The 20,999-nt window shown below is 41.8% G+C and overlaps 1 protein-coding gene and 1 long non-coding RNA gene across 8 annotated transcripts in view; one reads left to right on the top strand and one right to left on the bottom strand.

The window, feature by feature from the left end:
* The window catches only part of SLC4A4 (solute carrier family 4 member 4), a 242,172-nt gene that overhangs the window by 146,409 nt on the left and 74,764 nt on the right, over nt 1–20,999 (bottom strand). The window lies entirely within an intron of this gene.
* Nucleotides 2,116–19,642, top strand: LOC142829520 (uncharacterized). The gene is made up of 3 exons (XR_012903957.1): nt 2,116–2,253; nt 19,111–19,325; nt 19,507–19,642. It is a non-coding gene; the product is annotated as an uncharacterized LOC142829520 (long non-coding RNA).

Here is a 20,999-nt window from a genome sequence, read left to right on the forward strand (position 1 = left end):
ATGAAATGTGAACCTATAACATCTGATCATTCAAAATGTTCACTCTCCCTTGCATGAATGTGAGCACACCAGACTTTGTTTTTAACCTGTGCTTCTACTGCATGTAAGAGTTACTTCAGGCTTGTCTCAGAATAGCACAGGAACTGATTCAGTAAGTAACTATAGTTCACTGAGGGTTCCTCCACACTAGAAACTTTTGCAGTTTGAACGCCTATAGCTTAAGGGCACAGAATCCGAATGTGGATAGAGTTATATTAGTGTAACTATACAGAAGTGTTTATATCAGTTTAGCTTATTCCAGTTCAGGAAATGGAAACAAGCTAGGCCAGTGTAAGGCACTGTGTCCACACGAGTGAGGACTTTTACCAGAGTAATAACTATGCCAGTAAAAACAAACTAAACATCATATCTCTAACAAACACATTGTAGCAGTAAAACTAAGCGTGGACTAGACATTAATAAGGGACTACATGATAATTAAGTTCAATATCTGCAGGGGAAGTATATTGCCGAAAATCAGCAATATCAATTGTTAAACTTCAGAAAGGAATATTTCCAGAAAATGAAAAAAAGCTTAGTCAGAAGGCCCTAAAACCAAAAATGAAAACATTTATATCCATAAACTCAGCACAAAGGTCTATCTTAGCGTCCATAAATGAGTCAGAAAAAGCATACATTCCCTGAAACAGTGTGGAAGCCAGAAAATAAGGTAAATGGCAAAATTCAAGATGTAATTTGAGCCATACAGATATCCTTCAGCAAATGGAAATCCAGTCCAAGCTAAGCTATAGTAAGTGCAAGTAAGATGGAAAGTAAGACAGTTAAAGTCTTTGTTTTGCTTTTCAAATTCCCTCTTAACAAAAATGACAAGAAACTGTTTAAGTACATTGGCAGAAAGAAGCCCTTGGGAGTGGAAGAATCGGTGGGTCTGCTTAGCCACCAGATGTAAAGGGGGAAATTAAGGAGAAGAAGGATTTTGCAAAGAGGCTAAACTGGCTTCAAGCTTCCTCACAGAGCTTGATGCCAGACTCACATTTTCAAGTAATAAAATCCAGAGATTGGGATGGAGGGACTGGAACAAATTTATAACCAAACAGCAAGTTTCCCCAACTGTATACTATTCATCCACAGGAGACCTCGTCCAATACTCAATATCAAGCTCTGGAACATTCCGTATACTTCAAAAGCTAAAAGTAACAACTCAAACTACACAAGCAGGTATCCAATCAAGTCAGCACATTGGATCCCTAGATATCACCCACTTACCTACAAATGAAGCCCAAACAATATTTTTGTCTAATTTCTTTATCGTTTTTAATTCCTAATATTGCTTTCACAAGGTTTCATGTGCTCTGAGCAACCTCATTAAGATTTAAAGTGCACAAAGTTGAAGCACCTTTATTTTTATTCCATTATTAAAAATACAATGCATTTGAGCTGCCTTAGCCTGTTTAAATTCATATAGGTCAGGGTTGCTGTGATTAAAAACAAAACCATTAGTGGGGTTCTGATAATTAAAGCACTATTTAAAGAAGCTTTTCCTTTGAGTTATTTAATGAAACTTTAGCAATTATCGCTGTATGTAATTGCCCAATGTTTAATGTTTATGGAAACATATTACAAGTAATTTACATGCAGTTTTCTAAAGGTTTTAGGTTTAATTGGTCTTTTTTGTCGTGCATTAAAGAGTTTGTTAATTATTAGACAGCAGTAGGGGGGATGACTGTGAGGTCTTTTTTTAATAGTAGTTCGGACTGCATGGAACAGCTATTTGTAATTACTGAAATGCAGGAGGGCTGGTCTTGGCATAAGAACGGACCTTATGATCAACCCTTTGCTTGGGCCGAATGCAGGCAGGTCATAATAAGTGAGTGGGAAAAGCTTACTAGATCATGACCTTTGCTTTATTCCTTTATTTATAAGCTCTCAGAGGAAGGACATCCGAAGACTTATTTATTTACTTAAATTACTTAAAGAAAGTACATGTGCATTTGTGTGTGAGCAAGGTAAAGACAGACCAGCGTACGTGGGTTTGAGGGTGTAAGGAAAAGAGAGAAGAAAAGGGAAGTTACCCTGTATATTTGACAAAGAAGGAGGAAAGTGATGTCAAGAAGAAAAACAGGCATTTTTAAAGGGTACATCAGACAAAATATAGTATTAGGAATAGAGACAAGTGAGAAGGATCAAGATGGACTTTTTCCAATGGGTCATTACTTGAATCAAGGAACTGTCCAGGAAAGTTTCTGCAAACTGGTGAGTTTAACTTATTCCAAAGATGTTTGGTTTTATTTGGGGTTTTATTTTTTTTCCTGATCTTCAGAAACTTTAATTGGCTTTTTAAGTCCCTTGTAAGAGTCCCATTGACTTCAAACAGCTTTGGATCAGGTCCTAAAGAAATTCAATCCTTTGTCAACTGTTTGATGGCCCTTTGTCAACTGTTTGATGTATTGACCTATACATCAAATAGGCAGCAAGTGTATAAGCTGCTACACACTTCCTACCCAGTCTGTCCTCTACCTCTAAAAGAGAAGAAAGAAAAAGTCAATGTCCCAACTTTACTAGACTCTGCACTGAGGAATACCACCCACCATACCCTATCAGCCATCAAGGCTGAATTCTAAATAGCACTTACTCCAGTCTGTCCATCCCTCTACCAAAATAAACAAATAAATAAAACTACTTCTGAGAGTGTAGAAGAGAAAATGCCTTTTGAAACCTTTGCACAGATGCAAAAACAGGGTTTTGTACAACAAACAGCTAGAACCTAGTCTCAAACATACAAGGCAGGAAGGGGAGAGAATTAATGTCTACTGAATGCAAAAGAGTAGAGTCATAGGGGGTAAAAAAGCGCTTTTGTTGTGTACAGTTAAAACGTCATTACTTTAAAATGTACTTTACCCATCTTTTACTACATCCACCGCTTCTAGTACTTTGCACAGGCCTGTTTAAGCATTTAGGGTGAAATTCACTCTTTTTTCGCTGCACAGCCATCATTCAGAGAGCTCACTGGAGAAAGTGGATTCCACTCCTCGGCCATAGTCCCACTGCTATTCTAGCTTGGGACAGAAGCAGCTGGCAATTTACCATCTGTCTGTTCTGACTTCCTGTGCGCTGCCAGAGAGAGAAGGGCTTTCAAGATTTTTTTTTTCCCCCCCAAGTAGGTCTTGCAGCCTTCATTTTGAATCTCATTGTGCAATCCAAGTTCAGAAACCACCACCAAAGAAAAGTCCACTTGGTCTGGACATACAAAGACGGTTTCGGTCCTGTTTGCTCCTGATGGGCAGCATGGTGCTTTCCTTCTGGGCCCTCTCATGTGTTCAGTTCTAGACATCACTACTCAACTCCTCTCCCCTCTTTGTATCAAAACAGAAGAGATACAGGATGGAAGTGATTGGGGGCTGTAAACCCTTTGGTAGGAAGACAATCAGCAAAGATTGGGACTTTCTATTTTGCTGAGGAGATGAATAAAAAAAGGACTTGACAGAAGTTCACAAAATGATTAACAGGGAATTGACTGTTCTGGTTCTCTCCGACAAAAGAGAAAGATGAAATTAAACAAAATTGAAATTCAACGAATATGAAACAGATAAAAATAATTTTTCAACAGCCAATTAACCGGTGGAACTCTGCCACAAAACACTGTTGACATGCTTAACAAGAATCAAAAAAGGATTAAGACACTTATTTGAGTGCTGAGATCACCAACAGTTCTAGAAAAAGGATAAGTTATAGGAGGTATAACTCATAATTCAAGGCATCTTGTAGCCACTAAATAAAGTGTATGGGGGTGACAGGGACATCCACTATGGATAGTTTATTCCCCCACTGGCCTCTGACAGGGTTTTTTGCATTTCCCTCTGAGGCACCCAGGAAGTTGTCTGTCTTGTCCACGATCAGAGACAGGATACCAGATTAGACAGATCACTTATTGGATCCAATATACTAGTTCCTAATTTAGGGTTGCCAGGTGTCTGGTACTCACCCGGACGGTCTGGTATTTTCGGTTCCTGTCTGGTAAAAAAAATTCAGAGAATACCGGACATTTTAGGTCCTAAAATGTCCGATATTTTCTGAATTTTTCCCCAACCAGGAGGTGAAAGTGCCAGGCACCTAGCAATCCTACAAACAAATCCCACCCCCCCACCCTCCCCTGGCCCCCAACACCCCCAGCCCTCCCGACCCCAGCCCCCATGTTTACCTGGTTCCCCAAAGCTGCCGACCTTTTTTTTTTTGCTCAACAACTTTGGTCTCCCCCCCTTTTTTCCCCCTTCAACAGAATTTTTTCCCGGGGGGGGGGGGGGGGGAGAGAATTGTTCAGGATTTTTGTTTCAACCATCTGGTAACCCTAGTTCCTATATGCTGGATTAGATAAATTATTTTGCTACTCTCCAAGTAATACTTTATGTAACAGAGAAGTGAAAGAAAAAGGTCCATATTTTATAGGCTCCTCACTTAACCTTTCCTTTGTAAAAATGGGGACATGATCCCTCTGTCCTGGGACCCTCCCCTCCATCTTTTGTAAGGAAACTCAAATCAAAATGTACACATTAGAAAAATGGTCCCTTATTACACAGAATTCTAGTCCATCTGGCAAAAGGGCAAGATTATGCTAGATTACCACATCTTTATTCACGCTGAGTATCACCTTACTTTGCAAGGCCTCCACTGAAATCAATGGGGCTTCTTGCACAATGTGTCTAATTACACAATTATACATCCATTCAGCATGAAGAAGAGTACTGGCATCTAGATCAAATGATAGCCGGAGACCAAAATTACTTTGCAGATGCAAAGCAATACACCATCTTCTATATTAATCCTTGATTCTCTACTCCATTTTTCTCTTGTCTCACCATCAATCTTATCCTTCAGAATGGTGCTTTGAACAAATTAGTTAAATCTAATCCCTCTTTGACTATGATGCCTGCTATCCAAATATTAATGCTCGGCCAGGATTCCACATTAATTTTTTATAATGAAAAGAAATAGAACCTGAATATCTACTTTCCAACTCCACCACCTTCACTGTTTTGATGATCTACTTCTTATCATTTTCATTTCACCTAAGCAGATTTTACTGCATACTTTTGACAATTCTGATAGTGAATGCATACTGCAATGCCATTTTCAGTTTTCATGTTGAAATATCGTATGTAAAGCATCAGACAAATTTTATCAGCTGGGAAAAAATAGATCAAATATGTCTTTTGACCAGGAAAACCCCTCTCCTCTGTCCCCCAGTGTGAAAGTAAAAAAGCATCCTGTATTTTAGAATAATTGCAGGATCAACAATGTCTGGGTAATCAGAGTAGGCAATGTAATGAATGCCTCTAACTCAATACAAATCTCTATAAAATACACTGCTAACAAAGCAAAATGAGGTGAATGGTATCAAATTAACTCCACGGCAATGGGTGGCCATACATCACAGGAAGATATGAATGATGGTTTGCGCACATAATACTGCAATGAAACAGCACGCAGTTTACGGGCTGCCAGCAGACTAGATTAGAGAAGAAAGTCTAAAGGACTTGTGAGGTTACACAAGAACAAAGACAGAATTGCTTGACAGCATCACAATGAGGCCTTCATCTTTGACTCTCCTTTCTTCACGCGGTGCCGTTTTGTGTATTGTTTTTTAAACACAAAGTTGGCTTTTTCATCACCACCTTTCTGATCACAGCTCTTAGACTTAACATTCGCAGAAAAAAACAATGCAACCAACTAGTTACAACACCTCTGAGGCTATGTCTACACTACAGGCTTCTTGCGCAAGCTTTTTACGGAAGAGATCTTCCACAAAAACCTCTTGTGCAAGAGTGTGTCCACACTGCAAAAGCACACTGAAAAAGCGATGTGCTTTTGAGCAAGAGAGCATCCAGACTGCATGGATGTTATCTCGAAAGGAAACTCTGATTGCTATTTACAGAATGGCCACCTGTGCTTTTTTCGATTGCCTCTTTTTGCACAAAAACCCCCGTTCCCTGTTCCCACACACCTTTGTGCACAAGAGCTCTTGTGCAAAAAGAATGCAAAGAAAGAGGACTACTTACACTGGATAAACCACTCTGTTCTTTAGTTTTACTTCTGCAAAAATGCACCTGAGGTGTGCAAAATCTTTTTTGGAAGTGTTTGTGCAAAAAAACTCTGTAGTGTAGACCTAGCCTGACTGTATTCGTATATCCCCCCTCTCAGAGAGAGCTCAGCAACTCACTTCTCGCTGCTGCCCTTCTCCTCAGGCTACTAGGATCCTAAATACCGATCTTTAGTGAGTTAAAGTTAATGAAGTTTGTGTAGCAGGAGCACTTCTCAGTTCCCATCCATGTACTACACACTGCCTCAGTGAATTTATAGCTAAATACCGGGTTTAATACTGTACATATCAGAACTGCTGCTGACAAATGTAAAGTCTCTCTCTACATTTTGAAGTTTCTCAAAAGCGGGAAGCGCATCAGACAATACCAGGTGCTGTCAGGCCGTCACAGGGCTGTCTTGAAAAGATCTCTCATAAGAACGATAAAAGGGAACAGACTTGGAAACACAACCAACAACAAAAGATTCCAATTTCATTTAAACGTATAACCAGTTATAACTGCCTTTTCACATATAAATGTTCATTTTGTACATGTTTCCAACAGGAGAAGACAGCAGGTGCTACTGTAACTGCAGACACTCACGCCCCTCCGCACTACTTGCACTAAGCCAATGAGCATGCCTGTTTTGCAGAGTACATTTTCTTTTAGACTTTCACCTCAAGTATCTCCTCTGGAGAGGTGGGAATTTGTAGAGAAAAAATGTCTTTAGTGTGTCACCACATCCTTAACCCAGGAATGGATACTAAAACCAAGAGTTTCAAAAACAGGAGTCTCACATCAGACTTTTAAGCCCTTATTTAGGCTGTGACTGGTCCATCCCAGGGGGCTACCGAAGTCTAACAGAAGGTAGATTTATTGGCCCCTGGGTGAACAGTTTTCGGTTTCTTAAGTGACCAGGGCAACCAGGAAGGCACTTGGAGCTAATTCAATGCACACCAGAAGAGAGAGAGAGAGAGAGAGACCGGCTAATCAAAACACCTGCAGCCTATTAAAGACCTGCTGAGGTTGGCTTAAAAGGCTTCCCCCTTCCCTCCAGTACAGTGGTTCCCAAACTTTTTGGCATCACACCCCCTTTCTGATTTTTGAAAAACCCTCACCCTCCCCACCCCACCCTCAAAAACAGCAAAATTTGTTGAGCAAAATAAAAAAAAAATTTTTAAAAAGCAACTGATGGGGGGGGGGGCTGGGGTGCCTCGCGTGCTCCCCCTTGAATTTCTTCACGCCCCCCCCCAGTTTGGGAACCCATCTCTAGTAAGAGACTAGGTTGAGGGTCACAGTGAGCCACGGGGGCTAACACTAACCATCTAGAAGCACAGCACCTGTGGCCCCCCCCGGAGGGAAGGCCAGAGCTTTGTCACAGGCATATAAATAAAGTGGCCTGTGTTCAGTCCACAAGCCTGTTGGGGAGTGCTGGAAACTGCAAAGGGCGCTCGGCAGTTTTGAAAAAGCCAAGCCATTTCTTCAGGTATCTCTATGTTAGATAAGGAATTTAGGCGCCCACATTTTTGGAAGTGTTTGCTCAGGAATCTAACGACCTTGCTTTAACCAGTTTGAGTTGGAAAGAACAAAGAAAACTGAAGTCACCTTTTTAAAACAGACACCCGGCAGAGAAAAACAAACCTTTTCATTTTCTTAGTGACACAGCCACTTAAGTTGTACTAGTCTCCTTAACGTTCATTCATTTTTTTAAAAATTTGTGTACATGCCCATAACTGTTCTGAAATTTAAACACCTAGAAAAAGCACATTGTGAAAAGATGAATATCACATAAGTGTAGAAAATTATTACACATTAGGGTTGTTAAAATGCATGTATTTGTGCACACATGTAACCACTGAAATCCAGCGGTTAAACATTTACGCAGGGGGGAGGGGGGCAGGAGCAAGCTTTTAAGCCAGCTCCCTGCCAGCACCAGCTGCTGTTTCCCCCTCTTCCTGCCCCCCTGCTGCTGCCTCTATATCTCTGGGAGCCTGCCATGGGAGCCAGCACATGTGGGAGTTAGCTTAAAAGCGGATTCCCCACCCATACCAGCTCCCATCTGTCCCTTCTCCCCCATGCTGCTGCCTCTATCAGAGGCAGCAGTGTGGGAGGGTACAGGTGGCTCGGCAGGAGCATGTCCCCACATTTATCGGCTTGCCCTCCAGCACTGCTTCCTCTGATAGAGAGGCAGCGGGGGGAGGGGGGGGGAGAGGAAGGCTGCATGTAGCCGAGAGGATTAACGAACGAGCCCCTGCTTATTGGTTAACCATATACCGGAGTACACGTTAACATCCCCATTACACATATCTACTTGAGATGTTCAGAGCAGCTTAGACTTTCTTACAGAAACAAGCCAGAGAGCTCTATTTTGTTTTTAAGAGCACAGGACCATTAAGGTAACGAATATGTGATCGGTATTTATAAAAAGTATTGTTCTAGAGCAGGAGCAGGATGCAGTGTATTGCGGCCATACACATGCGGAGGGTTAAAGGGTCACGCCAGCTTGCAGACCTTCCAGTGGTGCTTGATAGAATTACAGTATGGAGTAAAGCAACCTCAGTGTAAGCTGCTGAAAGTTTGAGGCACGGCAGCTAGGCAGGGCTCAGTTAATGCAGACATTCAAAGTACTCTGTCCCAGTGCCAAGCATCCAGTTGGATCTTACAAGGGTGGCTTTGTCTTGGCTCCCCCCTCCCAACACATGGGAAACTTTAGAAATTCCCTTACCAAGGAGAAGAACTAAGCTGAACTACTTGGTATTATTAGCTCTCAAGGTTAGTTTGCTTTTTGAGCCAAGACATATTTCCAGTACTTCTCAGTACTAAAAACAACCTTCTACTTTGTAATCACTTGCCTTTTATCTTTAATAAGGGATTAGGGGATATTTTTCCAGCTAATACCTTAAAATCCAGATAATCATAAAAGCAATCAGTAATACCCTATATATGTTAATTACTCATTTTCTTCTCCTCTCTCTTTGGCACACCGTCAATCATGTACATTAATTTGTCTGTAATAAGGCTGCAAGTCAAAATCAATATAGATGTCCCAGCCTCTGAAAAGTCGCAGGTTTCGATTTTTGGGGATCAAGGAAGGCTTACTTTTGTGATGACAGCAAAGAAAACTTTGCATTGGGTGTTAAGATATGCTGAACTATTCAATTTAAAGATCCATTCCTGCCATCCAGCCGTTTTCTCACTGAAGTAAAATGAAGAGCAATACTACTGGGATTGGAGACAATCTCTCCAGCTAGTAAAGACACTCAACTTGGGGGGGGGGGGGGGGGGGAGGGAGGGGCGGAGGAATCATCGCCAGCAATGTGACTAATAAAAGGCTGAACTTCTCTAGTCCAGCAACATCCATGGCCTGGAATGATTTTAGTTAGCTGGTTGTCCACTTATGGGTGTGGCCAAGTTTTCCACGGTCCCATAAAGTTCATTTATAGCCACAAGTCCTGGCTCTCAGTGTTCTGTGCTGTTATTTATCTCTAAGTTGCCCCTAAATGTCCTCTCAGCCCAGGAAGAAGTAAAAGTGTTGGTAATGCTGCTAGGCAATACTGACCTTCCGTAGTTTGGCAAATTTTCTGGTTCTGCACTGGTCAGGTCCCAAGGGAGGTGGCCAGACTAGAGTGATCCAACTTGTAGTTTAGATTGGGATTTTCAAATGAAAATAAGGTAGTTGTGACCCATTGAATGTCTTCAAGATCTTGACTTTTGCCATTAAACCCCCCCACCACCACCACCACAAAGCTATGAATTTGAAAACCACAGCTTTCACTCTTAATATCTGTCTAGCAGTGGAATACTTCAGTGAACAGAAGATTAAGCATCATGGGGGAAAAGTTTACTTTTGTTCTGTGTATTGATGCAATGATATACGGGCTCTATTGGGTGAATCGCTTACACTATAGGTTACATCAAGTGAAAAAACGTAAAGCATCTGTGTCACTACTATTAGAAAAGCTACTTTTTAAATAGTTTTAGAGGGATAGACGAGTTAGTCTGTAACCAAATAAACTTAAATAGCAAATAGTCTTGCAGCACCTTAGAGGCTAATGAAACATGTAGATGGTATCACGAGCTTTCATGGGCACAACCCACTTCTTCAGATGAATGCAGTTAAGGGGTCCCGGGGATAAATACATAGAGGAAGAGAGGGGATGGGGAGAGAAAGAGAAGGAAAAAATATATTGTCAGAGTGTCTGCAGTCAATGAGGCTGATAGAGTACTTAGAACCCACTCTAAGACCCACTGGCCACTTTTAGGGTGTTTTAGCCCCGCTACCCGAGGTAAGTGTGCACACCAACCCTGAGCTCAAACCTCAGCCCTGAATCCTCCAAACTCTGAGTCCCCTCCAAACCCTTCCCACTCCAGACCCTCACAACCTTGCACCCAACTTCCTGTCCAGCCTGAGGCCCTCAACCCTGTCCTGCACTCCAAATCCTTTGGCCCTACCCTGAGCCTGAAGCCTTCATACCTCCTGCACTCCAACCCTCTGCCCCAGCCTGAAGCCTTTACCCCTCCCCCCTGCCCACATGCCAAATCCCTTGGCCCACTCCCAACCTACAGTTCCCTCTTGTATCCCAAACCACTCATCCCCAGCCCCCGCAGAGCCCATACTCCCTTGTATACACCAACTTGCAGCTCCTTCCCCCACTCTGAATCTTTCAACCCCACACCCCCAACCTGAAGCCACCTCCTCAACCTTGACCCCCTCATTTCTGGCCTCACCCCAGAGCCCACACCCACAGTCAGGGCCCTCACCCCCTCCCAAAGAAAGTGAGTGAGGGTGGGGGAGAGCAAACCATGGAGGAAAGAAGAACGTAGTGAGCAGGGGCAGAACCTCGGGAAGGGGCAGAGCTAAGGTATTTGTGTGCAAGTAGCAAGCTGGCAGCTCTAATAGCCAATTCTGTTGGGCTGGTATGTTTTAGGTTCCTGACTAATGCCCGCTAATTTCCAATTCCTTATACAAGGAGATTAATAAAAACACAGAAAAGTATCAGCCTTCCCAGTAAAACGTTTAAATTAGCATCTAATTCCCAGGCCCCACTCATCTAAAGACACCTAACTATAATGTACTGTATATCAGCAGCTTTCACTGGGGATTTTTAGTGTCAAGGAATTGTAGACTTTGTACTTTAACCAAAAGACTCAGAGGGGTAGCTGTGTTAGTCTGTAACTTACAAAAAAAGAAAGAAGAAGTCGTCTTGTTGCACCTTGGACTACATCTACACAACAACAAAGAGCATGTCTATACTGCAAGCCATTATTTCAAAACAATGGAGGAGGACTTCATACTCCCACTCATGTAACCCTCATTTCACGAGGAGTAAAGGAAGTTGAAGGAAGTTTTCCTCCTTCAATCTCCTGCTGTGTAGACAGCGCCAAAGCCGAATTAAGCTATTTCCACTTCAGCTATGCAACTGACGTAGCTGAAGTTGCGTAGCTTAGTTCAACTTTTCCCCTGCTGTGTAGACCTGCCCTCCGAGACTAACAAATATATATAGTATCATGAGCTTTCGTGGGCAAAACCACTTTCTCAGATAAGCAGAGAGGAGAGGAAGTGGATTGTGCCCATGAAAGTTCATGATGCTATATATTTTTTTTTGTTAGTCTCTAAGATGCCACAGGACTACTCGTTTTACTTTAACAAAGTTCAGCAATGCAGAACTGCTCACATGCAAAGATACACATACTACATCCATAGTCATTCTTCACCATAATATCTACTTATAATATCACTTGTGTTACAATTTAGGGCTTTTCCTGGTCACATTCCTAATTCAACAGAGAGTTTTGGGGATTGTAAACATTTCTTTCCAATCCAGTGCTCCTATACTTAAGCTCATAGGTGCAAGGTAAATGGTACTTACTTTTAAAGCCTTGCATTAAGTAAAAAAAATTACTAACTTTTTAACGTGCGCATAAGTACACTGAACAAGATTGATCAGAGGTTTTGCACAAGTTTTGTGGATGATGTAGAAGTTCTGGAGAGAAGTTATTATTCAACAAAAAACACTACACTGGTATATACACACACACACACACACACACACCTTCTCCCCCCCACCCCGCATATGAGAGATCATCTCTACTCTCAAAATGTTTACAATTCAAATGGACAAGAAAGAATGGGAGCGGAAACTGAGGCAAGGAAACGTGAAATTCCTTGCCCATGGTGACCTAGCTGGTCAGTGACAGAGCTTAGAGAACAGAACTTGGGTGTCCTGAATCCAATTCTAGTGCCCTATCATGCTGCCTGTTACAGGCATGGTACCCTATCCTCTTCTGTTTGGGGCTTAAGACAGAACTCCAAACAAATTATTTTTTTCTTGAGGATTCACCAGTTTTCTGGACTGGGTCTTCCTAGAGGATTCCTCATCAGGAGAAAGAGAAGAGAAGAGGGACAGGAGACTCTTTGGAACGCAAAGAATCCAGTATCTGCTGGCTTCTTGGCTTGTTTGCAAAGTTACACATGGGAAAATCCCACCTGTTTCAGATGCAGAGATTCTGAGAGTTTGGAGGTTTTATTTAAAATGCATAAGAAGATCAGTTGAGGATCATAATTTTATAGCCTCTAGAGTTTTTTCACCGAGATGCCAGTATTACCTCAGCCAACAAAGGTTTGTTTTCAGAGGCATTGAAATGCTATACCCCTAGTTCAGAGTATTTTCTTAAATTATGTTTGATACCAGCCCTCCTGAAAAGACGGTGGCATCTTCCAATTTCACTGATCTCCCTCTAACAAAGTGATCCACTGACCATCTCCACGGATACAATTCTGTTTATTAATGTTGCTGTTACTCATTCTCAAAATTGCCTGGCAGGACACATTGCTGTATCTTTCGGTCACATCTGATGGAGTTTAAGGGAGAGAAAGTTAGTTTATTTGGGGGCAGGGGAGTTCCTCGTACATTTCAGAATGACCACATGGCATGAGAGGCAAATCAGCTACCTGTTCTCAGAGATACTTAAATGGATAGATTTTTGCTCTTCCAGCTATTTACATGAGAAGCAGAGACCAAACACTTGAATTTTATCTCCCATGAAGTGATCCATTTAAATGTACACAGCAAATTAATGAGCTTATCAGAGAATCTTGCATTATCTTTCCAAAATGCATAGAAGAGGTAAGAAAGGTTTTAAAAACTTGATTAATGTAGAAGCCTGTGTAAAGTCAATTTCAAAGCAGCGCATGTGTTTGTGTGTAGACCATTTTTCAACCTATTCTCTCCTTCTTGGTTGTAAACAATTGCTTTTGAACTGCAGCAAATTTGAAAAAGATGCATTTAACCCCACTTGTTTGGGGTTAATCAGCTTCAATACAGACTGGCCCAGAAATGTTTTACAGCAGAAACACATCTGCTAGGAAAATTCAGAGACTGTGCCATGAACATCCCCCCACTTCCCATACATGATCATGTAACATGGCTGAGACAACTTTATTACATTCTGACATGGAAAAGTAACCGCATGAAAACTTGTTTGTATTAAAGGCAGTTAAAAATACAAATATTGGTAGATACCTAAAAGGAGCAGTTAGACCAGTGGACCTATGGCACACAGACCCACAGGCTGCTCCCCTCCCTCACACGCCTCTTGTGCACTGGGGAACCAGAGCCCTCCACTTACCAACGCATCTCCCTTCCCCCCCGCCTCCTTCCCAGCACTTTCAGAGCATACAAATCACCTGATTTACGCTCTGTCCCCACTCTTCCCTCTCCCTCCCAGAGCTGGAACACTATGAATCAGCTGTTCAAGATCTGGGAGGAAGGGGAAAGAGTAGGCATGGAGCACAAATAAGGTGATTTGTGCACGCCGAAAGTGTTGGTGAGGAGGAGCAGGTAAGTGCGGGGCTCCAGTGCCCCAGTGTGTGAGGCACATGGAGGAGGGGGACAGCCAGGTGAGGAGGGCCATGGGGCCACAAGTGGTACCCTAGAGGGTCACAGGCTGCTGTTTTCCACTGAGGTGCTACCCATGCAACCCACCCACTATTCACGGTTGCCCATCCCTGAGCTAGAGAGAATCAAAACCATTCCCCTGTAGTGTCTCAGTTCTCTGTGAACAGCCAGCAAGAACTCAGCAACCCAGTTTGGGAATGGTTATTTTAGATATTTGTTGCCTCAAATCACAGTCCAGATTCTCCTGCTTGATCCCACAGTGAAGTCAGTCCCAAGTGTAGAACTTGAGCTTTCCATGGAAATCAATTTTGTATTTTAACATTCACTGCAGGTTCTCTGTAAGGTGAGAAGATGGTCTTAAGTAGGAGAGACTTCTTCTAAAACAAAGTCTTCAGTTATTGACAATCATGCAGCCCCAAGGATTCCTGTTCTGAGCCTGCCCTACTGCACTTGAAAGTTGTCCTTGACAGGAGAGTCTCATTGTAAGTAAATGCTCTGCATAACTAAAAGAGACTACATGGCCTTGGTAGTAAGCAAAATATTTTAGTTCTTCTAAAACATTTGCTCTTCCTATTGCAATTGTAAATCTGGCTGTTCTTGGTTAACGAAGGACCCTGAATCCATGTGACCCTGAGAAATGTTGTGTTGGATTTCATCAGGGAGTGATGCAAGCCAGCACAGTAAAGTGGCGCCCTCAAACTTCTAAAGTCTTCTTTTCAAAACATAAAACCAGACTTGCCATTGATTTCTATTAAAACATCAATATAATGTCTCCACTTCCACAAGTCTTTTCTTAACAGTTTAATTGACAATGCAGCCTGCTGCAGACAGGAATGATTTTAACACAGATTTGTTTCTGTAGTACAAGGACAAAAATACTAGTATTTTGCCTGAACCAACTCCACTCAGCTCACAACGCTTTCACAAAGGAAGGCAGACTGACATCTAAAGAGCTAGAACTCTCAGCCATTATGCAGAATTGATAGCAAAACACACTTGTGCTTACTGTCCGGTACATCAGACAAGATGTGTTCGGTACATATGGTGGGATTTTCAAATACACTCAGACTGCAGTCACAGGAGGTGTCACAGCAGTACAAAGACATATCTATAGTAGCTTTGGTCACGCCAGATCAGCTAGCTCTGGTGTGTCTACACATTCTGCAGTCATAATTTTTCATTACAGAATAAACATACCATGAGTCTTAAACTAACGCTAGTGAGTCCCATTGTAATCAACGATAAAACGTAAGGGGACTTCAGTAGGACCAAAGCCAAGCCAACTCAGTGTTTTTCAAAATTCCATGAGCATAAATAGGGCATGACTTAGCAAAACCCCATTCTCATACCAGCTGAGTCACCGATCATTTATACATATCAGTCTTGAAGACAGCAGATGCTATAGTTTGGATCATTCTAGTCTGGCGCCTTTTAGCCCAGCAATACCTCTAGTCCGGCATGATTTTAGTTAGCCAGATGTCCACTTATCAGGGGGTCTGATCAAATTTCCCACAGTTCTATAAAATTTGTTCACAGCCACAAGTCCTGGTTCTCAGTATTCGGTGCTGTTATTTAGCTCTAACTTACCCCTAAATGTCTTTTAAATACCCAGTAAGCAGTGAAAGTGTTGGTAATGCTGAAAGATAATATCAACTTCCTATGGCCCGGCAAATTACATAAGAACATAAGAACAGCCACACTGGGTCAGACCAAAGGACCATCTAGCCCAGTATTCTGTCTTCTGAGAGTGGCCAATGCCAGATGCCCCAGAGGGAGCGAACAGAACAGGGAATCATCAAGCAATCCCTCTCCCGACACTCATTCCCAGCCTCTGACAGAGCCTAGGGACACCATTCCTACCCATCCTGGCTAATAGCCACTGATGAACCTAAGCTCCATGAATTTATCTAGTTCTTTTCTGAACTCTGTTAAAGTCCTGGTCTTCACAACATCCTCTGGCAAGGAGTTCCACAGGTCGACCATACGCTGTGTGAAGAAAAACTTCCATTGATTTATCTTAAACCTGCTACCTATTAATTACATTTGGTGACTCCTAGTTCTTACATTGTGGGAATAAGTAAATAACTTTTCCTTATTCACTTTTTCCACACGAGCGGCGAGGAGTCCTGTGGCACCTTATAGACTAACTGAAGTGTAGGAGCATAAGCTTTCGTGGGCAAAGACCCACTTCGTCAGATGCATCTGACGAAGTGGGTCTTTGCCCACGAAAGCTTATGCTCCTACACTTCAGTTAGTCTATAAAGGTGCCACAGGACTCCTCGCCGCTTTTGCAGATTCAGACTAACACGGCTACCCCTCTGATACTTTTTCCATACCAGTCATGATTTTTTAGACCTCAATCATATTCCCCCTTAGTCTCCTCTTTTCTAAGCTGAAAAGTCCCAGTCTTTTTAATCTCCCTTTATATGGGACCCATTCCAAACCCCCTTATCACTTGTGTCACCCTTTTCTGAAACTTTTCCAATGCCAATATATCTTTTCTGAGAGGAGGCGACCACATCTATACGCAGCCTTCAAGATGTGGGTGTACCATGGTTTTATATAGAGGCAATAAGATATTCTCGGTCTTATTCTCTATCCCTTTTTTAATGATTTCTAACGTTTTATTTGCTTTTTTGACTGCTGCTGCACACTGAGTGGATGTTTTCAGAGAACTATCCACAAAGACTCCAAGATCTATTTCCTGAGCAGTTATAGCTAAATTAGTCCCTATCATATTGTAAATATAGTTGGGACTATTTTTTCTAACGTGCACTACTTTGCATTTATCAACATTAAATTTCATTTGCCATTTGGTTGCCCAATCACTTAGTTAGGTGAGATCGTCACAGTCTGCTTTGGTCTTGACTATCTTGAGCAGTATAGGATCATCTGCAAATTCTCTGCTTCAGCACCGGACAGGTCCCAAAGGTGCCAAACTACAGAGGTTCAACCTGTACAATGTCATCTGCAAGGGAAAAATCTGTCTCCTTTGGTTCCTGGATTTGTTTAAGGGCTTTTCTTTTTAAGTGAAAACTACAGCCATGTAAAATAATACTCCTTTTGAGGACAGGAGAAGAAAATCAAAGCCAGGTTTGAAACTGAAGCCTGCCATTAGCCGTCAAATGGATGTTATTTGTTAATTAAAGGATGTGCCTCTATAAAAGATCAATGATATGAAAACTAAAACTTAACTGAAAAAAATAGGCTCATAAGCAGGGATGTTAAAATGCGTTTAACTATGTAACTGTATGTGGGAGCCGGTGTGTGTGCGAGTGTGATCCTTTTTCACCTATGTGAAACTAGAGCATCAGGGAAACCCTTAAATAATTAAACAGACACAGATATTTAGGTGCCCTAATCACAAATAAATAAGCTGAATTTGCTTGCAGTCACACAGGGACGAGGATCAGCTCACAATTTCTCTTTACCAGAGTAAAGATTAGCTTGCTTTGAAAATCAGCAGGAATATAAAAATCCTTACTTCTTTTTTAAAAAATTGCACTTGCTAATGTTTCAATGGTTTATTTCATAAGCAGGAAATAACCAAACCTTAAGGTACAACCTTGTTAACTCCACTGGAAGGGGAAAATATGGATTTTTATATTGGTGCTTCTACTGGAAGAGAGATTCTTATGTAATAATACAGGTTGTACCTCCCTGATCTGACACCCTTGTGACGTGACTGGTTCACAAACAGGAAGCTCAATGCAGACCACTCTGCTGCCACTAGGGATGTGAAAGGTTGACCCTTAGCATATGATGCTTACCAGTTCGGTTAACCAGTGGGGGCTGGAGCAGCTCCCCACCTGCCATGGTCAGGGGGCTGATCCAGCCCCGTGGAGCTCAGGCACCTTACAGGCAGGGGCTGCTCTGGGTGTCCAGAGCAGTAAACTTTTTATTTTTGCATCTATTCTAAAATAAATACATTAAACTTGTGTCTTAGGAACTGTCTAATCAAGAAGTAGGAATGAGTGGACGCGTAGGCTCTAAAGTTTTACACTGTTTTGTCTGAGTGCAGTTATTTAAAAAAATGTTCATAGTTACATTACAACAATAAAGAGACTGCAGTACGGTAAGGTGAGGTTAACTGAAAAATACTATTGTTTCTTTTTTACAGTGCAAATATTTGTAATCAAAATTATAAAGTGAACACTGTACACTTATATTTAAGTTACCCCACAGAATACATTTGAAAATTTAGAAAAACATCCAAAAACATTAAATGGTATTTTGTTAACCATGTGATTAAAACTGCAATTAATCGAGTTAATCTGTTTAGAGTTATTCTCTTCATTTAACTGCCATTGACAGCCTTAAAAAAGGCTAATAAATCTTACAAGTTGCATCTCCCAAAGAAGCTTTAATACATAACCTTCATTTAAGGTCTCAGAGGGGTAGCCGTGTTAGTCTGTAACTGAAAAAACAACAAATAGTTCTGCAGCACCTTAGAGACTTACAAAACATGTAGATAGTATCAGGAGCTTTTGTGGGCACAACCCACTTCTTCAGACGAATGGAGTAAGGGGTGCAGGGTACAAATAAATAACAGAGGAAGAGAGGGGATGGTGAGAGAAAGAGAAGGAAAAAAATATGTCGTCTGTGCTAAATGAGGCTATAGAGTGGGCTGTAAGTACCCGGTGCTTAGCTTTTGATGTCATTAGGGTGTGGAACGTAGTGGCCCATCCAGGTCAAGTCTGTGTTCAAACCTTGATTACAGGTGTCACACTTGTAAATGAAACCAAGTTCTGCAGCTGGTTTTTGAAATTCAGTCATCTGAAGAAGTGGGCTGTGCCCCCGAAAGCTCCTGATACCATCTACATGTTTTGTTAGTCTTTTAAGTGCTACTAAACTATGTTGTTGAAGTTTTTCCTTTGTAATATAGTCACTTTTAGATCCTTTAATGAGTGCCCAGGCAAGTTAAAATGTTCCCCAAGAGGTTTCTGTGTGTTACCATTTCTGATGTCTGATTTGTCTATTAATATATTTCATTTATATAGCGCATCATCCTGAAAGGACACAAGGTGCTCTATTATTTGTATATATAGGGTTCACTTAGAGCTAAGACTGCACTATATTAACTCTTTTGCAGTAGCACACTTCACAACAGGGGTATTTTGTTTGTTTGATTTTGTTAGGAGTGGAAATGAAGACTAATTTTACAGAGGAAATTTTAGCTACAATAAGAGGAAGGCAATTGACCAAATGTGTTCTTGGCAAAAGCACTACGGGACATTCAGCGGCCAACGTGATAAGAGAACTGACCGCAGCACAGAATACCTCCTAACAGGTGGGGACATTGGTTCAGTGCTGACTCAGACGGAAGATCAACAACTGAATCACCACTTCCAAGGTAAAGTTCCAAAGAAAGTCGGATGCTATCCAAGGGCTGGCCAGCCTAACCCAACCCAGATGTGGCGTTCTGAACAGATCACAGCCTGTCGTGACATGGCCATTACCGTTATTCACCATCGACAACCAATCACCTACCAGGAGGTAATACATTTTAATGACTCTTTTATATTGGTCCACAGGATGTTTCTGGGTCACTAGGACAAGCAACCTAGCAGGGGAAGCACTGAAGTTATTCTCTTCCTAAAACAGAACACTGGGAAAACACTGGAAAGACTTTCATATTACTCCCCGTCAAGTGAGAAGCTGCCACGTGCTATAAAAAGCTCATTGGCAACCTTTCTGTTAAAAGATAGCTCTGCTCATCTTTCTAGGATCAGTTTACACTGAACTCTAGAGGGAAACTCTCAGGAGCCTGACAGTCATGCATGACTGGAGACATAATGGAAAAACTGCAACAAAAGAAGTGAAGTGATCAGCCTTCAAAATGTAATCTAATTTATCCTTCCATTCTCCTGCTGGTGATGTAATAAATTCTTAATCAGCTCTGAAATGCAAGTACACATCAAACACACACACTCTTTACATAGTGAAACACACCCATGCAGCTTGGCACGTAACAGTTAAGTTACTAGCCAGAGCTGCAACCTATGCCTAATAAGTCAGACCATTATGGAGCTGCTGAGTTTGAGCCCAGCACATGACAACTGCTGGACTTCTCCAGCCAGATCAAGCTCCACAAAATACCTTTCCTTTCATGCACCATCCCTATAACTCACAGGGCATTACATACCAAGAGCTTAGAGCTACACTCAACACCACTCATGTGCTGGATGAACTCAGCTCCCATTACTATATTTAAATACCAAGTTGTGCTTGTGTTCAATTCTTGCTTCCACCTAAACAACACTGCCTTCAGTTTGAGGCCAGTCCATGTATACATTTCTTTACAAAGAGAAAGAAAGGCTATGCTGGTTACTGTCCACTTTTATTTCCATCTCTCTGTACATACCTGTAGCTCTACTTTTTCAGTGTGTATAAAACTCAGAAAAGGAAATATATTAAAAGTGCTGGGTCAGGTTTTTTAGTGATAAATCCGGTGATATTAGCCATGTGTCAGAGTGTAATCATCCCAGTCAAGCAGTTATTTCACCTTCCTTACACATGAGAACTAGTGCCTCTGTTATCCCATGTGTCATTTCAATTTTTCCTTGACTCACTGGATGAGAATTCAGTGAGAAGGGCCTGGACCAGTGTTCCCTGTAGGTGGTGTGCTAGGGCAGCCACCCAGGAGAGAGTCAAATGCCACCCAGCAGACTTTCAGAGCTCCCACGGCTGGCAGCAGACAGCAACATATGTTGATGCTACTGATGGTGCACATAAAATTTATTCCACACACGGATGGAAAAGATTAGAGAGGGAACATTCACCTGGAGCCAATACCACCAGCAGGTTTCAATCTTTTTTCATTTGCAAAACCCTAACACATTTCAAATGGACAGGTGGATCCCTTTGGAAATCTTAAGCAGTCTGCCAACCTCAGGTTAAAAATCACTGCAATAGCCCAGTGGAAAGACTCCCATAGACTTCAAAAAGGCATTGGTTCAGGCCCCAAAAGGGTTATCCTAGCTGACCTGCATCTTTCAATGTGTTACCATTGTTACAATACAGGCTT

This window comes from Pelodiscus sinensis, chromosome 5 (assembly GCF_049634645.1).
Source record: "Pelodiscus sinensis isolate JC-2024 chromosome 5, ASM4963464v1, whole genome shotgun sequence".
In the NCBI taxonomy this organism is placed as follows: domain Eukaryota; kingdom Metazoa; phylum Chordata; order Testudines; family Trionychidae; genus Pelodiscus; species Pelodiscus sinensis.